This window comes from Silene latifolia, chromosome 3 (genome assembly GCF_048544455.1).
Source record: "Silene latifolia isolate original U9 population chromosome 3, ASM4854445v1, whole genome shotgun sequence".
NCBI lineage: Eukaryota > Viridiplantae > Streptophyta > Magnoliopsida > Caryophyllales > Caryophyllaceae > Silene > Silene latifolia.
Genome location: NC_133528.1, coordinates 13,268,195 through 13,288,740, shown reverse-complemented (window position 1 = coordinate 13,288,740; position 20,546 = coordinate 13,268,195). Strand labels below are relative to the sequence as shown.

The 20,546-nt window shown below is 43.9% G+C and overlaps 1 protein-coding gene and 2 non-coding genes across 4 annotated transcripts in view; all 3 read right to left on the bottom strand.

The window, feature by feature from the left end:
* The window catches only part of LOC141647247 (uncharacterized), a 59,942-nt gene that overhangs the window by 32,312 nt on the left and 7,084 nt on the right, over positions 1-20,546 (bottom strand). The window lies entirely within an intron of this gene.
* Positions 16,127-16,345, bottom strand: LOC141650413 (small nucleolar RNA U3). Its single transcript, XR_012546449.1, has one exon. It is a non-coding gene; the product is annotated as a small nucleolar RNA U3 (small nucleolar RNA).
* LOC141650416 (small nucleolar RNA U3) lies at positions 18,488-18,706 on the bottom strand. Its single transcript, XR_012546452.1, has one exon. It is a non-coding gene; the product is annotated as a small nucleolar RNA U3 (small nucleolar RNA).

Below are 20,546 nucleotides of genomic sequence, written 5' to 3'. Positions count from 1 at the left end.
TTGGCTTATGGAACGGCTCCGACTGCTCGAGCCCCCAGTTCATGCACTTTCCTATCATTCCCGTATGATTGCGATGAGGACGCGGTTGTACATGGTGGACTTCTCCCGGGTCTGTGACTATTGGAAGAACAAACTGAAGGATGATGATGGTCCGTTGATTAGGTGGGTCGTACCGTGGTGGCACCTCAAGTCTGTCACTGGAGTGTCTTCTTTGGATCCTACTAGGTCCGTGCGCATTCCGGGACTGGAGTTCATGGTATGCATCTTTCCGGAAAGATTGATGAGGCAAGTTGGGTTGAAGCGGACGATCCCTAGGCTTGATACCGTCCCCGCAGATCGCCGTGGCGCTTACTACAGAGAGCCGAAGAGAGTGGGCTATCAAATGGGCCCAAAGAAACATGTGGTTCTTGAGCTTCTCCGCCAATGCTTTGTGGGTGTCGGACTCTTATCTGAGGTGGAGAAAGGCTGCAACTCCGGAAGAGCGCGAGAGACTGAGGAAACGCGAGCCTGTTGATTACAAGGTGCGCGAGGGAGAGAAAGAGAAGGAGAAGCATCTGACAGAGGGAGAAGAAGAAGCTGGATTTCAGGTCCTTCATCCTTCGAAGAAATCAAAGACTACTCCTGTTGCGGAAATGGTGGTTGGCAAGAACGGAAGAGTCAGGCCTCGAGAAAGACCGTTGGTGATTAGGTCTGAAGTGGTGCAAGAGCGCCCGGCTCGGGAAATATGACAAGAATGACAAGGGCAAGGGGAAGATGGAGGAATAGCCCGAGTCTCTATTTATTATTTAATTATTATTATTATTTATTGTTGTAATAAAAAGGAGGGATTTTTAGAATCCTAGCCTATTCTATTTTTATTATGTAACGTACTACTATTATTAGAAAGTGAATGAAATAAAAAAGGTTAAATGGTTATGAAATCGTTGAGATTTTCTACTTATTATTCTTGTCGAATTTCAAATGCAATGCAAATGTCCTTCTATTTACATTTTTTTATTTTTAGATATAATGGGTTGAATCCCGTGAAGGATTGCCTACGTATTCACTTAAAAAAGCGAAATCAAACCCTTGCGCGTAGTTCAAGTAAATGTAAAAGAATAATTGTTCGAAGCAAGAGCTTGTGATGAACGTAGAAAGTAAGCACGAGCTTTTGCTTACTCTGAAGGTGCGAATTTAGTTTATTTGATGATAGGAGGATGATAAACTTGTTAAAATGCAAGAGCACAGTGACATTTAGCTTATTTTAGCTTGGCCAGGGGCCGTTTATTTAGTGCCACAAGAGCGACACATGGGTTTACGCGAGGCGCGTTTTTGTCCTATTCTAGGCATAGTACCGTTTCAATTGGTCGAGGTTTGTGAGGTTTGAAAACTCATTCCCATCTAAGTCTGTGATTCTAACCGCACCCCCTGGGAGTATGGATTTGACTAGATATGGTCCGGCCCAGTTAAGTTTGAATTTTCCTCGTGGGTCGACAGGTAAAAGAGCTCTAACCGATTTGAGGACTAAGTCTCCTTCTTTGATGTTTCTTGGCCTAACCCTTTTGTTGAAAGCTCGTTTGATACGGGCTTGATATGTTTGGACATTATGTAAGGCGCGTAGCCTACGTTCATCCAGGAGGATGAGTTCTTCATATCTCCCCTCTTCCAATCGGCCTCCGGATTTGACTTTCTAGCGAATACGCAAGGATGGTATTTCTAGCTCGATTGGTTGTACGGCCTCCATGCCGTAGGTCAAATAGAAAGGAGTAGCCCCGGTGGGCGTCCCGACGATGTACGGTACCCAAAAGCAAAGGGTATCTTGCTTGGCCAGTCTCTATAGTTGTCAGTCATTTTCTTGAGAATTGTGACAACGTTCTTGTTTGCCGCTTCTACCGCGCCGTTAGTCTGTGGTCTATATGGCGAAGAGTGGTGATGCTTAATCTTGTATTTGGCTAGCAATTGCTCTGTTTCAGCTTGGAAATGTGACCCATTATCGCTAATGATCTCATGTGGGCAACCATATCGACAGATGATGTTGTTTTGTATGAATTTGGCCACATTTTTAGCCGTAAGACCAGTGTAGGAAGCCGCTTCTACCCACTTGGTGAAATAGTCAATCGCCACTAGGATGAAACAGTGACCTCCTGTTCCGGCCGGGGTTATCTTCCCGATTATGTCGATTCCCCATGCAGAGAATGGCCAAGGAGATGTCATTGTGTATAGCAACGAAGGAGGGACATGTTGTACATTCCCGAAGATTTGGCAATTGTGGCAATGTCTCACGTATTTGATGCAATCGGATTCCATTGTGGTCCAATAATACCCTAAACGTGTGATTTTCTTTGCCATCATGGGCCCACTCATGTGAGGACCGCATTCTCCGTCGTGGACTTCTTCCATCACCTTTCGTGCCTGTGAATGATCGAGGCAACGTAGGACTACACCAAGAGGTGTTCTTTTGTATAATTCTCCTTGCATCAGAATGTATTGGGAAGCTAATAGGCGTATAGCGTGTTGTCCCCTTTTGTCCATATCCGGCGGATAGGTACCATTAAGCTTAAAATTCAGGATTGCTTGGAACCAGGGTTCCTGTGCGATTTCCTCTTCATCGGTGATTTGATGGACATAAGCCGGCTCTGACCGTCGTTCGATACATAAAGGCATTTCCATCATGTGATCTGGCATATTTATCAAAGATGCGAGTTTCGCAAGAGCGTCTGCAAATTGATTTTCCTCCCGAGGTAGGTGTAGGTATGTTACGTGATCAAAGAATTGAGCGACTTGGTCTATCCTAGCCTGATAGGGTGCGAGGCTTTCACTTCGGATTTTTCAGGATCCTGTAACTTGGTTGATGATCAGTGATGAATCCCCATGTACTCGGAGGTTTTTGATGCCTAAGCTTACTGCCGCTTGCAGCCCAATGAGACAAGCTTCGTATTCTGCAGCATTGTTTGTCACCTCGAAGTCGAGTTTGACAGCAATCGGTGTATGCTCACCTTCAGGAGAAATGAGCAACACTCCTATTCCGAATCCTCTTAAGTTTGATGCTCCATCAAAGTATAGGTCCCAGGAGTCTACGTCTGTTTGAAGTATATCCTCGTCGGGAAATGACCAAGTATCTATGGTTTGTGCGTCGTTGATGGGATTTTCTGCGAAGAATTCGGCGACGGCGCGACCTTTTATAACTTTCAGTGGCACATATTTGAGGTCGAATTCTGAGAGCATCAGAGTCCATCTTGCCAGACGTCCGTTGAGGACGGGTTTCTCGAAGAGGTATTTGACTGGATCCATTTTGGAGTATATCTTGACGGAGTAGCTAAGCATGTAGTGACGTAGCTTCTTCGTTGCCCACACAAGAGCGAGGCATGTCTTTTCGAGTTGCGAGTATTTGCACTCATATTCCAAGAACTTCTTACTTAGATAGTAAATAGCTCTCTCTTCGCTTCCTACAGTTTGAGCCAACATGGCACCCATGGCGGTTTCAGTTACTGTGAGATATAAACCAAGAGGTTGATCTCGTTGTGGCGGCATGAGCACTGGCGGTTTAGCCAATATCTCCTTGATTCGGTCAAACGTCTTTTGACAATCATCATCCCACATGGTGTGGTCTGTTTTCTTGAGCTTCTTGAAGATAGGCTCGCAAATCATCGTGAGTTTCGATATGAATCGACTTATGTATTGTACTTTTCCCAGGAATCCTCTGACTTCTTTTTCTGTTTGAGGTTGTGGCATTTCAATCAGAGCTTTGATTTTTGAAGGATCTATTTCTATGCCTCTTTGACTAACGACATATCCCAGGAGTTTGCCGGATGTTACCCCGAATGTGCATTTCTGAGGGTTGAGCCTCATGTTGTACTTTCGTAGCCTTGCGAAGAACTTGCGAAGATTTGCAATATGTCCCTCTCTTTCCTTGGACTTGACGATCATGTCATCTACATATACCTCAACTTCTTTGTGCATCATGTCGTGTAGGAGTGTAGTTGCGGTTCGTTGGTATGTAGCTCCGGCGTTAATCAATCCGAATGGCATTACCGTGTAGCAATATGTTCCCCATTGGGTGACGAATGCGGTCTTATGCATATCTTCCATGGCCATCTTGATTTGATTATAACCCGCATATCCGTCCATGAAGGATAGTAATGCGTGGTCTGCGGTATTGTCTACCAATATGTCAATGTGAGGTAGAGGGAAGTCATCTTTCGGACTTGCTTTGTTCAAGTCCCTAAAGTCAACACAAACACGGATTCTCCCATCCTTTTTGGGCACGGGTACTATGTTAGCTACCCAGTCAGAATACTCGGAAACTTTGATGAACCCGGCTTTGAATTGTTTGTCCACTTCTTCCTTAATCTTTAGAGCCCATTCTGTTCTCATTCGTCGAAGCTTCTGTTTCACAGGTTTGAAACCTGGCTTAATTGGAATCCTATGTTCGGCGATATCCCTGTCGATCCCTGGCATGTCTTTGTAGGACCAAGCGAAAACGTCTTTGAATTCATTTAGGAGGTCTATGAAATCGGCCCTTTCGGTTGAGCTCAAGGTAGTCCCTATCCTAAGTTCTTTGGGTTCTAGTTCGGTTCCAACGTTGATGGGTTCGGTGTCCTCTATTACAGGTCCCCCTTCCCCTTCTTGTAGTATTTCTTTGGCCACGTAGGGAGATATTTCGGTCAAGTCTGGGTCTTGGTCATCCTCGGTATCATCGTAAACAGAATTGCACTCAAGATAACACAAAGAGTAAGCAGAACCTGATTTATTCATATTAAGATTTGAGTAAAGTTGAAACAAAGAAGCCAACCGATCCATGGTCGGTGGCGGCAAAGGGACGATAATGGGGCATTTCCCGAACTACCGTGACTACTCGAGGCTAAGCTAGGAGAAAATGAAGGGAGTGGGGATGACAACAGAGTAGATTCTCTAATGACTCCTCTGACTCGACTCGACTCCGACTCCGACTCTGACTCGAACTCGTCGTCTTCTGGTTCTCCTTTGAACATCTCTCCTTCTCCAGTAGTGAGCTTGAAGAGTCTTCCTTGGTTGTTGGTCCATTTGATAGATTTTCTCCACCCTTTCTGCTTCTTTGTGTCGATTTCTGTGATCAACGCGGTGGGGTTGAAGCGATCGTCCTGAAGTATCATAGTAATGATCTCATCCTGCGTGGCCCTAATGAACCGATCTTCTCCAAACAATAGGCTAACAACTTGTTCGTCGAAGCAAGGTGCTTGACGGGTTTTGACGGTAGGAACCGTTTCTGGAGGGATGAAGTAGCAATCGTGAAAGATCTCGATTCCGGCTAACTTCCTCTCAAGATAATGCCAAGGTTCGGGAAATCCGTGAAAGAGTTCTGAACTTCCTTCTTGAACGAAGTACCCATTTAGAGTGGGGAGATATGGCCTCATTTGGACTCCCACGTGCTTGCGATTTTGGACTTGGGCGAGCATTTCAAGGACTTCTTCTTTTGTGGGTTTGTACCCTAGTCCAAGTGGTATCCTTGTCGAGTTACCTTCCTTGTATGGTGCGAAGGTGTTCTTCCGAATTGGGTTTAAAGGCATTCCGGGGAAGTATCCCTGGGATTTGAGTATGTGGTTGACCACCAAGTTAGAGTAGGGATTATAGTATAAGGGTGCCAACTCACTTTCTATGACATTTATACTTTGGAAGCCCCCAAGTTCGTATATGGGATCCGCAAGGACTTGATTGTTTAATTGCTTCTCGATTATTGCCTTGATGGGTGACGAAGTGATCGTCACTACTTTGCCATTTAGTGGAATCTTGATCTTTTGATGAAGGGTGGATGTTACCGCTTTGGAAGCATGAATCCAAGGCCTTCCCAGAAGTATGTTGAACGAAGCTTCGATGTCCACTATTTGGAAGTTAACCTTTCGTTCAATCGGCCCCGTGGCTATGGTTAGGTTAACAAGTCCTACCACTTTTCGTCGCGTACCGTCATATGCACGAACACCTTGATTTGTAGGGGTCCAATCCGACTCTTTCATGCCTAGTTTGTATGCCGTTTTGAGGGGTATGACGTTGACCGCGGAACCATCATCTACCAAGGTCATTGGCACATTTTTCTTTAGACAAATGACAGTGATGTATAGAGCAAGGTTGTGACTAGCGCCAAAAGGTGGCAAGTCTTCATCCGAGAAAGTAATAGGATTACTTAGCTTAGGTGATTCTTGGAAGGCCAAGTTGACTACATCTTCAGGGGTGGAGTTATGTGCCACATTCAATTTGGCCAAGGCTTGCAGTAAAGCTTGGCGATGTGGAAATGAGCTTGCCACTAGTTGCCAGACTGAAAGATCAGCCTTGGTTTTTTGTAATTGCTTGAGCAAATGATCAGTGGGGTCATCTTCGTTGTCATTTGGTGTGATGACGTTGGTTGGACCGTTTTGAGTAGTGCTTTGATATGGGCGACCCGAACGAGTTAGGTGATCCACATCTTGGTCTTCACCATTTTGGACTATTTCCTTGACTAAGGAGTTTTCAATGAGATATTCGTCTTCATCGTCATCGGCCCAAACCCCATTAATTGCGGCTAGTTCCCTCATTCTCATGATATCACCTTCTAGCCGTATGATTTGATCGACTAGTTTATCAACCACGGTGACTACTTCTTGCATAGTGGCATTTTGAGAGAAGATTAATGGTACGCGTTCTTTAGGTATTGCATTGGGATTGCGCAAGGCCGTTACCATGTTTTCTAGTTCCCACACTTGTCTATCTACACTCCTTGCCCATGTGATGAAGTCGGAAATGGTAGGGGAGATAGTGGAGTAGAGCCTTTCTTTCTCAATTGCATGAATTTCATTTTCGGTGGGAGAAATGAGGTGTGAGCAATCTAAGGTAGATTCGTCACTTGTAATCACTAGAACTCCAAGAGGATTCTGAGTGTTGTTGGGCTTACCTCCTGGTGGAATTGGAAGTCGACCATCTTCAATCATATCTTGAAGCACGTGTTTCAACTTGTAGCATTTTTCTGTGTCGTGCCCTTTGCCCCTGTGGTATTCACAGTATGAATTTTCATCCCAAAACTTGGACTTCTTTTCGGGTTCGGGAGTAGGTCCAATGGGTTGGAGTTTACCTTGCTTCATTAACCTTTTTAGAGCGTTGGAGTACGTATCCCCAAGGTTTGTGAATTTCCTTGGTGGAGTAGTTTTCTTAGATGGCTCAAGAAGGTTAACTTCGTCGGTCTTGCTAGTAGAGCCGTATGAACGACTTGTGGACCCTTGATATCCTCGACCTACCGTTTTGGACAAGAGTCCTTTACGGATGTCATCTTCAATTCGCGTCCCTAGTACGGTTAAGTCCTTGAAAGTCTTGATGTTTTGATATCTCAAATGGTTGGCATATATGGGCTTGAGATTATCCACAAACTTTTCTACGAGAGTAGCCTCATCCGGGCGTTCAACTAGTTGAGTACTAGTCTTCCTCCACCTACTTAGGAAGTTGGTGAATCCTTCTTTGTCATTTTGGGTAAGAACCTCTAGAGTACGCATGTTGACTTGGATCTCGGCATTATCCGCGTATTGTTTCGAGAACTCGATTGCGGCGTCTTCCCAAGTAGCGACCTTCTTGTTATCCAAAGTGTAGAACCATTGCTTCGGGATGGTGTCCAGAGATGAAGGAAAGATCCTTAAGAACATCTCGGGTTTGATGCCTTTGATAGACATGTAATCCTTGAAGGCACGGATGTGGTTCAAAGGGTTCTCGTGTCCTTTAAACTTAGGGATATCCGTCATGCTAAAGTTAGTTGGCAATTTGGAATTGACGGCTTCATACTTGCGATTGTTTTCCCTATAAATGTCATCCCCCTTAAGGTACATCAATTGCTCCTCTAGGTATTGGAGCCTTTTCTCAGCTGCGGTTGTCCCTATGATAGGATTCTCGTCTTTAGACTCGTCATCGGAAAAACGTAGTACTTCACTTTTAAGGGGAGGCAATCTTCCCTCTACATCAAAGATACGGCCTTCGATGAGCTCAAGGCGGTCATAGGTTTGGTTTTGGGTAATTTGCATTTGGGCTATCGCGGCTAGGATTCGATCATTACTATCTTGAATTTGTTGGAGATTCGTTTCTTCACTTGATCCGGGCATCTTGGAAACTGGATAAGAGATCGGCGGCGAATCAAAACACGATCGACCATTCTATCACACTTGCTAAAAGAGGAAAAGTTTTGACTCGTGAAGTGGGTGTGTGCCACTTGTGTTGAGTGAATTTTGAAGAAAGACAAGGTCTTTGAAAATGTGTGTCCTAGTCAACTGTAGTGTAGTTGTAGGAGTGGGCTCGAAGTGAGGTTTGAAATGGGCTTGTGGCCCGAATTTTGACACGACAAACGGACAGAGTTTTGACCGGACTTTGCGCTAATTGAAGGCCTCTTTCGAAATTTTATTTTGAAATTGGGTTTTGATTTTTGAAAATTCGTCATGACTTGTTTAGAAATGGTGATCACGTAAGGTTTACACATTTATACAAGCATTATAACGGGATGCTGAGTGCATTTAAAAGGGTTTTGGTTTAAAGGGTGGGTTGCCATACCGAACCATCAAACCCGAAGTCTGTGGAGAGGCTCGTGCCAAACAAGAGTAAGGCCGATTCCTAGTCCATTTCCTCAAGTAGTGAAGGCCCTTGATACAAACAAGAGTAAGCATCATGGTATGGATGACGTCAATCGCTATCCATCCTTAGGCCCAAATAAGAATTAGGACCGTTTAGACGGGACGATTGGTCGAATGGGTTGGGTTGGGCCTAAGAAGGCCGAATAAACGATCTAGGAAGACCGAGTTATGAAAACCAACAATTGTCTTGTACAAATTATTCCCTAACCTTGTTCAAGTTTCACCCTTGGCTACACGTAAGTGTATTATCCCAATGAGTCGCCAAACCGTGGAGAGACGGGCCGCCACGGGGCGTTTGGTGAGAAACGAGACAAGCGTTTGCATTTTGTATGGAGTCGCCACCAATTTTTATGGGAAATTGGAACCGTTCGAGTACCTCGTGTCATGTCAAGACACAAAGTAGTGACATGAACACTAAGCAATCGTTACCCTTAGCATTCTATGTCTAGAATGACTCTCGTGGATGCCAATGAACACGGGTGTTCACAGATATCTGGAGTAAGGGGTGAGGGTACGTATTAGGAAGCTCTTTTGATCGAACACCTAATCCCGCCCGCCTCGATAGCGGCCTCTACTAATGATTAGGGAAGTTATTCGTACTTGATATATCGTCGGCTATATGCATGCAATGCAACATCCATAGATTAATCCTAACATGTGAGAATTAACTAAGTCGGTGAACACGAAATTATCATACAATTGGGTCGAAGTAGGATTTAATGTTGATTCACATGTGAAAGCATACAAACAACAAAAGAAATACAATAATGAAAATTACAATAATGGAAATTACAATAATTACATGGGAATAGGCGATTTATGTCGAAAATACCTTTAAAACGGATAATTTGGAAAAAAGGAATAAAGGAAACAAAAAGAATTAACGAACATGAATTAGTGATATTACGGATATTAGTTAGTAAATACGTAAACTAATTAATCTATGCCAAGGCAGAAAAGGAGTTTAGGGACAGAACCCATCTCGAACAGCGCAGAGATCGCCCTGCTGGAAGAGGCGCAGGCGATTCTTTGCGTCTGTTCCAAGGGTGAGTTCTGGCTGTGAAGCCGGAACTGCAAATCGTTAATGTCGATTGGTAAATTTAAGGATTGATTATATTATTTACTCGGATGGAAGTGATTAATAGGTTAATTACATGTGAATGACGGTCATAAAGCAATAAACATGAATGAGACGGATGTGAACGAATTAATTACATGAGACAATGAAAATATTAATGAGTCCTCTATTGAAATAAGTCAATTAGGCTAAATATGACGGACATACAACGAATATGTGACGAACATGCGACTAAACAGATTAAACTATATCAATGACAAATTCCAGAAACTCAATATGAACAAATTGAATCTCTAAAATCCGGGTTCGAATTTAATGACGAAAACCCGTAAATATGGATTATTTAGGATTTAAGTCGGATTTATGACGATTAAACATGCTAATGAATGATGAATTTTATGATGCAATATACATGTGAATTACATACTATTACGACGAAGAATTAACGGACGAACAAATAACAAATAAAAAGAAGCGAATTACAGAGGACGAGGAAGAAGAAAAGAAGCAGAATCGCGGCCTCACGAAGAGGCGCGGCGAGCAGAATCGCGCTCCTCCTTCAAGAGGCGCAGCAGCGATTCTTTGCGTCTTTTCTCGACGTCTCTCTTCATCGGAAATCCGCAAAAACGAGTTTTAAAGCACGGTTTTAGAAATCGGTTTTAATGGTGTTTTCGACATAAACCTTACAATGGTGATACGATAATTAAAATACAATAAATAAATAAGGATTATACACCCTCAGACTTACATGTTGACGAAACGAGATGAACTAAGATATCGACTAGTGAATGCTCGACGCGAATGCAAAGAGAGTGCCCTCGTAAGAGGAAAACGATTGATTAATTAAAGTTGATTGAGTGTAGTTGGTCAAATTGGTCGGTCATGCAACGGAGAGGCCGGTACCGGAAGATCCGAGCTTACGTGGTCGGAAGTCCAAGCACGTAGGCGCCAATTAGTAAGAACGAAGTCTAGAATGAAAAGGGAGAAGAGAAGGGCGGACACTCGCGTGAGAAATATGAGGAGCGAAGGCTCCTATTTATACTAATCACACGACGTAATAGGGTTTCGGAGACTCTTTGGAAGTGAATCTCGGAAAGATATGAAAAAGATACGTAAAGCATGCAAAGAAGGGCACGGGAAAAGGCGCAGCAGCCCATCGTCTCTTGGAAGAGGCGCAAAGACTGCTGCGTCTATTCCCAGGAGGTTTCCTCCTGTTGAAGAAAGATTTCCGCGTTTGAGTTATGGTAGGACGGAAATAATTCGATTATCTTATGAATATTACGGGATATTATTTGCCAAAAGATAAAATTTGTGAAATATGGAATAGAAATATCCGGAACATTCCAGAACATTCCGACTCGGAATTTAACGATTATCGAAAAAATGAAGACGGTTTTTGACCCGGACTCCGAATGTACTCTAATTACTGCCAAAACGACCGTATCGGGACGTAGATGACAACTAAGAGGTCGACATTAATATTTGAGCAATCACCTGACGATAATCTTACGAACTGTCACAAATCGTTCCGCGTATCAAACATGCGGCCCAATCATCAACGGGTGGTTTGCGGGAGGTGCAGAAATGAGGTATCTACACCGTAGCGTCTACCTCTTGGGGTGACTGCTGTGGCGTCTACTTCTTGATAGTGACTGCCGTGGCGTCTACCTCTTGGGGTGACTGCCGTGACGTCTATTTCTTGATAGTGACTGCCGTGGCGTCTACCTCTTGGGGTGACTGCCGTGGCGTTCTCTTCTTGATAGTGACTGCCGTGGCGTCTACCTCTTGGGGTGACTGCCGTGGCGTCTACTTCTTGATAGTGATCGCCGTGGCGTCTACCTCTTGGGGTGATCGCTAGTGGCGTCTACTTCTTGATAGTGATCGCTGCGTGGCGTCTACCTCTTGGGGTGACCGCCGTGACGTCTACTTCTTGATAGTGATAGCCGTGGCGTCTACCTCTTGGGGTGGCTCGCCGTGGCGTCCTCTTCTTGATAGTGATCTAGTGGCGTCTACCTCTTGGGGTGATCGCTAGTGGCGTCTATTTCTTGATAGTGATTTGCCGTGGCGTCTACCTCTTGGGGTGATCGCTAGTGGCGTCTACTTCTTGATAGTGACTATGGGGGGAAATGAACACTTTGATGGAAAACTTGGACGATTCTTCATTAGATATAACATGTGTCGGGGTGCCCACGATTTGTCTTGGGCACCTCCGCCGCTATACAAAGTATTTCCCGAGATTGTCGGTGTTCCAATGGCTCATTAAAGGCACACCCTCCATGTCCGTCACCGGTGTGTACCCGCCTTATTTCTTCAACCACTTTGTAGGGACCTTCCCGATTAGCCGTCGATTGCATCCATGAGGTCGCCCTCCCGTTGTAAGGATGGGCTTTTCCCCTTCTCCGACTTCTTTGCCACTTTGAGGGATTGCATGTTGCATCCTCCGCGGATATCCGGACGTTGACCACCTCGTCCTTCTCGTCCTTGGAGACGAGCTTATGCGCTTCCCTCCGGTCCGAGACATACATCAGTGTCAGGGCCCGGATGGACATCACCGCGTCGGCCTCGCTCAGAGTGACTCGGCCTATGAGAACGTTGTAGGGGACGAGCCGTCAATGACCACGAACTCGATAGGACATTCTTAGCCGCATTCCCTCGCCGAACATCACCGTGATCCCGATTGACCCCGGGGTACCAGGCCGGCCCCGGAAAAAAGTCGTACGATGGGACGGTGCGGGGGCTCAAGTCCCCGACTTTCGGGCCGAGGTTGAGAAAGCACTCCCGAACATGATGTTCGTGTAGGCGCTGTGTCAATCGTGCACCTCTTGACCAGGTGGTTGGATATGTCCAAGTGGACTACGAGTGGGTCGATGTGAGGGGCGATGACTCCCTCGTAGTCCTTCCTTCCAATAGTCATATCGGGGATGTTGGAAGCGGGGATCGCTTGTTTTGGGCACAAAGTTGATGGCCCGATACGGCTCGTTCAGTGCCGTTTGTGCCCATGAGCGGACCCACCGTTCTCGTTGCCCCCGATGACAACATGGATCACTCCTATCCGTTCAAAGACGGATTTCTTATTTGAACCGCCGGCATCAATCTTTTGGCCTTTGGCGACATATTTGCCGAGGCTCCCCTTCCGGATCAGCTCTTCGATGGCATTTTTCAGATGCCGGCAGTTGTCACTAAGGTGACCGGTGTGGCCGTGATACTCACGATCGGCTCGTGTCACCGTCCCCCTTCGGCACAGGGGGCCTTTCCCACTTCGGCCCTCGTTCTTGCTCGGGCGAAGACCTCGGCGACGACACGACCGGGGGGTGTGATCATTGTACCGCTTCGGTAGTACGTTTAGAACTCCCCGCGCCCACCGAGTTCTCGTTTCCCGGCGGACTGTCGACCGTGACCTATTATTGTCACGGCGTCTTTCATCCGGGTTGTCCTCCCGCGCTCTTACTCTCGAGTGCCGGCCTCGCCGGGCCTACCCAGTTTCGTGGTAGTCCTCCACCTTAACGGCTTGATCGGCCATCTTCCCGGCGGAGTCTAAGTTCAGCCGCCGCACTTGATGAGCTCATTTTTAAGTCTCCTCTCGGGAGGCCTTTCATCGATGCGAAGGCCGCCAGATTCATTGTTCGGCTCACGAATCCGCTGAACCTTGGCGTCGAACCTCTTCACATAACTTCGGAGAGACTCGCCCCCCTCCTGTCTGATAGTCAGGAGGTCCGATGTCTCGACGGCCCTCCTCTTATTGCAAGAATATTGGGCTAAAAATACGTCCCTTAGGTCGGCGTAACAGTACACCGACCCATCGGGTAGCCCCTTGTACCAACTTTGTGCCATCCCATGCATTGTCGTTGGGAAGACTCGGCACCAAACATCATCGGGTTGCTCCCATACCGACATGTAAGACTCGAAAGCCTCGGCGTGGTCGGTTGGGTCGCCTTCTCCTTTGTATGCTATGGGTGGCAACTTCACTTAGTCGGCAAGACCGGGGTCTCTAGGACGTGGGCGCCGAGGGGTCGTCCGACCACGTGTCGAACGACACGCGGCGATCGGCTCCTCACATCCCTAGTCCCGGCTCCTCTCCCCGTGGTGGCGGGAAGGGCTTCTTCTCCGACTCGGTGAGTCGGGCTTCTTCTCCGACTCGGTGAGTCGGACTTCTTTCACTCCTCCGGGCGTGCCTCGTCGGTCTTTGCGGCGGCGACGCCGTCCTCCCGCGAGTGCGGGAAGGACTCAGGTCTACCACTAGCACTCTGGGCTCCCCGGCGTCTTGACAGGCCGGCTTCTTCCAAAGTGCTCGTTCAAGTTTCTCGAGTCACATTTTGGGCTCTGGTCTCCTGGACCGGGTTCCGCCGCTCTTGTCGGTGTGACAAAGTGTGAGTCGGCGTACTACCAATTAGGTCCGGAGTAGCTTCGCTTTCTTTGCATCAACCACATGTCCCATGATGGTGACCTGGTCGGCGGGGCGGCGTAGATCTCGTATTATTGGCATCCCGTACTCCGGTTGAATTACTCGGCGGTGGAGGGTCGCGCAACCCCGTAATGTGGACGGTATCATCCGGCGCAGAATCGGTTTCGTCGGTCACGAATACTTCTTGTTGTTTCGACATCTTCTTAGCTTTTTGGGTGGGTTTTTGTTTTGGTTTGGGAATGAATGTGACTAGCTTCTAGTATCTATTCCCACAGACGGCGCCAATTGTTCCGGGTGTAATTACAGAGCAGTTATTTGTTACCACCCGTGCTTGTAGAATGACGTCTTTGATTGAATCCTCCTTTCGGTCTCCTGAAACAATGAACAAACTGAGGGCTCGGCTTTGCACCGAGCGAACTCACTCCGACGCTCAAGTCAGTAAACTTAAGAGATAAGTCGTTGTTACTTGGTGAAGTATATTTTGTAGAGAGATAAGGAAGATATTACCAGATGAATAGTGATTCTTAGGTTAAATTGTGGATTCTTTCCTCAATGAGGGTTGAGGAGTATTTATAGACTTTCACCTTTTGTCACGTAGTGGCCAAGTGGCTAGCAGGTGGAAAGACTGATCTACCCTCGGCCGAGGGACCCATGGCAGGCCGGCGGGCCCCGTTGACTCGCCGAGGGGTCTTGGATATGAGTTCGCGGATGTGTGCCCCCGGTAGGCTAGTTGTCCCAGTAGAGACCCGTGTGACAGTGACAGCCGAGTCGTCGGTTAGGGGCATCTAAGTCGTTGACTTGCTTGTGGATATCTTTGACCTTGCTCAATATGTTGACTCGGTCAGCGGGTGCAGAATATGCCCCATCAATTTGCCCCTCATTCCTCTTGTGAAATCTAGAGTCATGTATATGTACACAGACACATACTCACTTTATATTCATCGTGTTTTAGATCATAGATAGTATTTCCTTCAACAACAATGAGAGGTGTCCGGGGAAGTTTTAAGTAGGTCCTTCCCTTAGTTTGAAGAGGCGCTAAGGGGCTCAGGCGATGAAGCGCAAGGCGCGCACCTTTTACACGCGAGGCGCCTTATTTTTTTAGCTGTATTTTATTTACCAAATAATTTTTTTGGCAACAATACTCCATTTAGGAGTTTTCAAGTTGTCTAACATCTAAAGGAGTAAAGTTTCGGAATAATGGTATAAAGAAAAGGCATAGTTAAAAATTGAGAAGTGCTAATGAACCTCGCTAAGTGAGCCATGTCTAAAAGACGCACCTAAAGTGCACCAAGCGTTTTGGATAGTGCCTCATCCAAGGCGCGCCTTTTCAAAATAAGGTCCTTCCGCAACAAAAAAAACGAAGAAGATCGCCAAGCATAGTTTGATTTTTGAATAGATACTACACTTGAAAAAGCACGGATGTAGTAGCTCTTTCTCTAATTAAAGTACTTAATTCTTAGAGGTTACATAATTATTATTACTTTTCCGATTACTGGTTGCTTATCCCAAGGAAGGAGTGAATTTTAAGATGTAAACTTTTTCTACTTAAGAAACAGGGATACTTTCTACTCTCTTGCCCAAATCATTTGTTTACTTTGGATTAAAACACCTTTCACAAAGAATATAAAATGAAAACAATTGACTCGTCCCGTGGATCATTTGCGTACCTTGGATTAAATATCTTTGTGAAAGAATTAAAAGGTAAACAATTGAAACCACATCCCTGATCCCACCATATGCAACGAGTATTATTACAAGAAACGGAGACTGGGAAACTCTACGGAAGGAATACAAACAAATAGTTACCAGAAACAAGTACCTCAGGCTCCAAGTAGCCAAGACAAAATGTCAGTCGGAATTTACACCCTGCATATAAGTGCCGCCAGAAGAAATCGAAAATTAACCTACATTAGGTCTTGTTTGAAGAAAACTCAAACTAGTTGAAGAGAAAATTTCAGGTTCATGCAAAAGGTACTCATTATTTTATAGAAACTCTAGGGAATGATACCAAGCTGAGCAACATAGCAAATAAAAAGGAAGAAAAAGAAAAAGAGAAGTGTGTCAGACAGCTGTGCGACCATCCCAGGCCCAGTAATGGGCAAGGGAACGATCCTCTACAGCAAACCGAGCAATCTACTGATTGCCGGCAGCCGTTAATCACGCTCTGATCGCACAACTATTGGTTCATCAACCACACATTGTTTCCTGCCTCTGTAGATCTCAAGGATACAGAGGTACGAGCCTATAGAACAGATCCTGTTCAAGTAAGGTCGTGCCATAGATTCATTGATAGACATCTATAAACATGAGCAATTATACTTACTTTGCTGATGTGGGAGCTTGCTACTCTCTGTCACTTCCCTAAGTTTATTTTAGATCCTCTTCAAGTAAATAAAACAGCATTTAAACATTTTGCATTTAAAGATTCTCTGAAAGGTAGAGCCAAGATAATTCCAATAACTAAGCATACTAGATATATAGGGCAAGGCGGTTGATAATGGCTTCCTTTTCTCAAGGACGTACATTGGAGATAATTTTGCAATGTCAACATTGTTTGGAGCTACCTGAACGAAACACCAAAATAAAATGGAGTGGAAAAATAAAAGAAGAATAAATGCTACCTTCCTGCATAACCTGTAGCCTGCTTCAAAATAGCCAGAGCAATTGTATCAGCTTCTTGTGGTCATTGAATATCCCACAAAGGCACAAAGTCACAAACAAGTAAGAAAGCTCAAGAAGTGCCTCTTGTGATTATCCGCATCAATAAGCTCAGAAATAACCTGCTTCATGCAAGAAAAAACACTCCTCGGTGGCATGGTGTTAATGTGTTTATTTTCCTCTATATAACGCCCCACACAAAAAGGCTGATATTTCGGCTGCCTCAACTACTGATATATCAGCTAGAAACAGTAACTCAAATATCAGATGTATTAAAAAACAAGTGAAGACTTGGCACATTTGGAAAATATTCTCAAACTCTGGATACAATGGGTACGACCCAACCTGAATGGAAACTAGATCCTTAAGTGCAGAAATATTCCAAATCTTCCAGCTCTCAGCATGTCTAACAATCAAGGATCCAAATCTTTTATTCAACAAGATCCTTAAGTGCAGAAATATTCCAGCTCTCAGCATGTCTGACAATCTATTACAAGGAGCACCTTAAGTAAGCACCAACCCTCATTCCTCTTGTGAAATCTAGAGTCATGTATATGTACACAGACACATACTCACTTTATATTCATCGTGTTTTAGATCATAGATAGTATTTCCTTCAACAGCAATGAGAGGTGTCCATGGAAGTTTTAAGTAGGTCCTTCCCTTAGTTTGAAGAGGCGCAAGGCGCACCGAGGCGCTAAGGGGCTGAGCCGATGAAGCGCAAAGCGCGCACCTTTTACACGCGAGGCGCCTTATTTTTTAGCTGTATTTTATTTCCCAAATAATTTTTTTGGCAACAATACTCCATTTAGGAGTTTTCAAGTTATCTAACATCTAAAGGAGTAAAGTTTCGGAATAATGGTATAAAGAAAAGGCATAGTTAAAAATTTAGAAGTGCTAGTGAACCTCGCTAAGTGAGCCTCATCTAAAAGGCGCACCTAAAGTGCACCAAGGCGTTTTGGATAGTGCCTCATCCAAGGCGCGCCTTTTCAAAATAAGGTCCTTCCGCAACAACAAAAAACGAAGAAGATCGCCAAGCATAGTTTGATTTTTGAATAGAAACTACACTTGAAAAAGCAGGGATGTAGTAGCTCTTACACTGTTAGTAGGAATAGCAATCAGAAGGTAGATAGACTTCAAAGGTGTTGAGGTTTTGCCAAGTGTGTGCCAGGCATTGTTTGACATCAATAAAAGAGGGCGTGCAGACTAATTTATGCTCTATAGGGTAGTGAATTACTTTCCCGATCACTGATTGTTTGTCGGATGAGTTCATTTGACCTGTCACCCGTCTCGCTCACTTGCAAAGAAACTACTACTTGTATACGAATCTACACACATAAATGAAGCTGCATTCTTAGAGGTTACATAATTATTATTACTTTTCCGATTACTGGTTGCTTGTCCCAAGGAATGAGTGAATTTTAAGATGTAAACTTTATCTGCTTAAGAAACAGGGATACTTTCTACTCCCTTGTCCAAATCAGTTGTTTACTTTGGATTAAAACACCTTTCACAAAGAATATAAAATGAAAACAATTGACTCGTCCCGGGATCATTTGCGTACCTTGGATTAAATATCTTTCACGAAGAATGAAAAGGTAAACAATTGAAACCACATCCCTGATCCCACCATATGCGACGAGTATTATTACAGGAAACGGAGACTGGGAAACTCTACGGAAGGAATACAAACAAATAGTTCTTTAGCAGAAACAAGTACCTCAGGCTCCAAGTAGCCAAGACAAAAAAGAAAAAGAGTGTGTGTCAGACAGCTGTGCGACCATCCCAGGCCCAGTAATGGGTTAGGGAACGATCCTCTACAGCAAACCGAGCAATCTACTGATCACCGGCAGCCGTTAATCACGCTCTGATCGCACAGCTATTGGTTCATCAACCACACATTGTTTCCTGCCTCTGTAGATCTCAAGGATACAGAGGTACGAGCCTATAGAACAGATCCTGTTCAAGTAAGGTCGTGCCAAGAGTTCATTGATGGACATCTATAAACATGAGCAATGATACTTACTTTGCTGATGTGGGAGCTTGCTACTCTCTGTCATTTCCCTAAGTTTATTTTAGATCCTCTTCAAGTAAATAAACAGCATTTAAACATAACATATGAAAGCAAACGAATGCACCGTAATTCAACAAGACACAATTAAACAGCTACAAAAGACCTAACATATGAAAGCAGTTCCCGGCAAAGATTCTCAGAAGGACAGTGCTTGCTACTCTCTGTCATTTCCCTATATTTTAGACCCGCTTCAAGTAAATAAACAATATTTAAACCTTTTATGCCACTTAAAATATGCAATTTGCAACCCAAAAAGTCTAAAACTCGCAAAGAATATACACGGAGTATCAACACGCTCATATTCATTTGAACTAAGCAAACGAATCCACCATGATTCGACAAGACACAATATACAATCTATAAAAGACGGAACATATGAAAGTAGTTTCCGGCAAAGATTCTCTGAAAGATAGAGCCGATATAATTCCAATAACTAAGCATACTACATATATAGGGCAAGGCGGTTGATCGCGGCTTCCATTTCTCAAGGATGTACATTGGAGAGATAATAACTCTGACATCGATAAAAGTAGGGGTGTGCATACTAGGATTATATGGACTAATTTTTCAAATGAACTCAATTAACTAACTTTTAGGATCAATTAATCGTTACACCCTTATAAAATCAACTTTTCTAAACTTATACCCTTATAAAAAAATTTAATATTTTACACCCTTATAAAACACTTCTATCAAAACTTGCCCCCTTAGTCTAATTTCGGTGTAAAACATGTTGAATTTATGATATTACCTCCCTTTATTAACCCATATTCATACTCTTATTCTCTATCGTCTTTTGCCGACTTCCTTATCTTTCGCTACACTCACTCTCAACCATTCATTTTTCCTCTAATTATTATTATTATTATTAAAGAAAAAGCTTTATCTAATAAGTAGGTTTTCATATTCTTTGCACTTTTTCTAATTAGTTACAATGGGTTTCTTACTTTCTCGTGCTCTTGGAGTAACAAGTTAACAACACTAACCATGTTAATGATTATGGTGATTTTTTTTTATGTTAATTGGTAACTGCCAATTGTATTAAAGAATAGAAAACACGTTTTGCAATTAGCAACTCTGATTTTATTGAGCGTGTGAAGTGCAAGTGTACAACTTACAATTGTTGTTTCTAATATTTGATTGCAATTTTTAATGGTTGTTATTATAGAAATGGATCAAAGGCCATTTGTTGCAAATATACGTCTATATTATGGATCATTTGTATATAAAGAAGGGAAAACTGAGTACGAGGGGGAGCTTTACATATGGGTGGGATAGAAGAAAGAACACAAGGGCAGGGGTATTTTCGTCACAAAATATATATTTTGGAGGGAAATTTAAAAATTTGACCGAATATTGCATTTTTTTTTTCACCGGAATCATACTAAGGGGAAAGTTTTGATCAAAAGTGTTTTATAAGGTGTAAAATATTAAAAAAAAATTATAAGGGTGTAAGTTTAGAAAAGTTGATTTTATATGGGTGTAAAGATTAATTAATCCTAACTTTTATAAAAAAAGTACTACTGTCTACTCGTATAAGAGCCTAAACAATTAACGGAAGTCGGAAACCGGAGTCTTGAAGGTTACATAATTTCTCCTTAGTATGTTAAGGAAGCTATTGGCAAAAATTTAGGCAGCCAACAGAATGACTGCATTTAAACTTTTAAAGATGTAATTTTATCTGCGTGATTTAATTAACAAATCAGGAAAAAATTTTATCTTGATTTTTAACTTCTATTAACC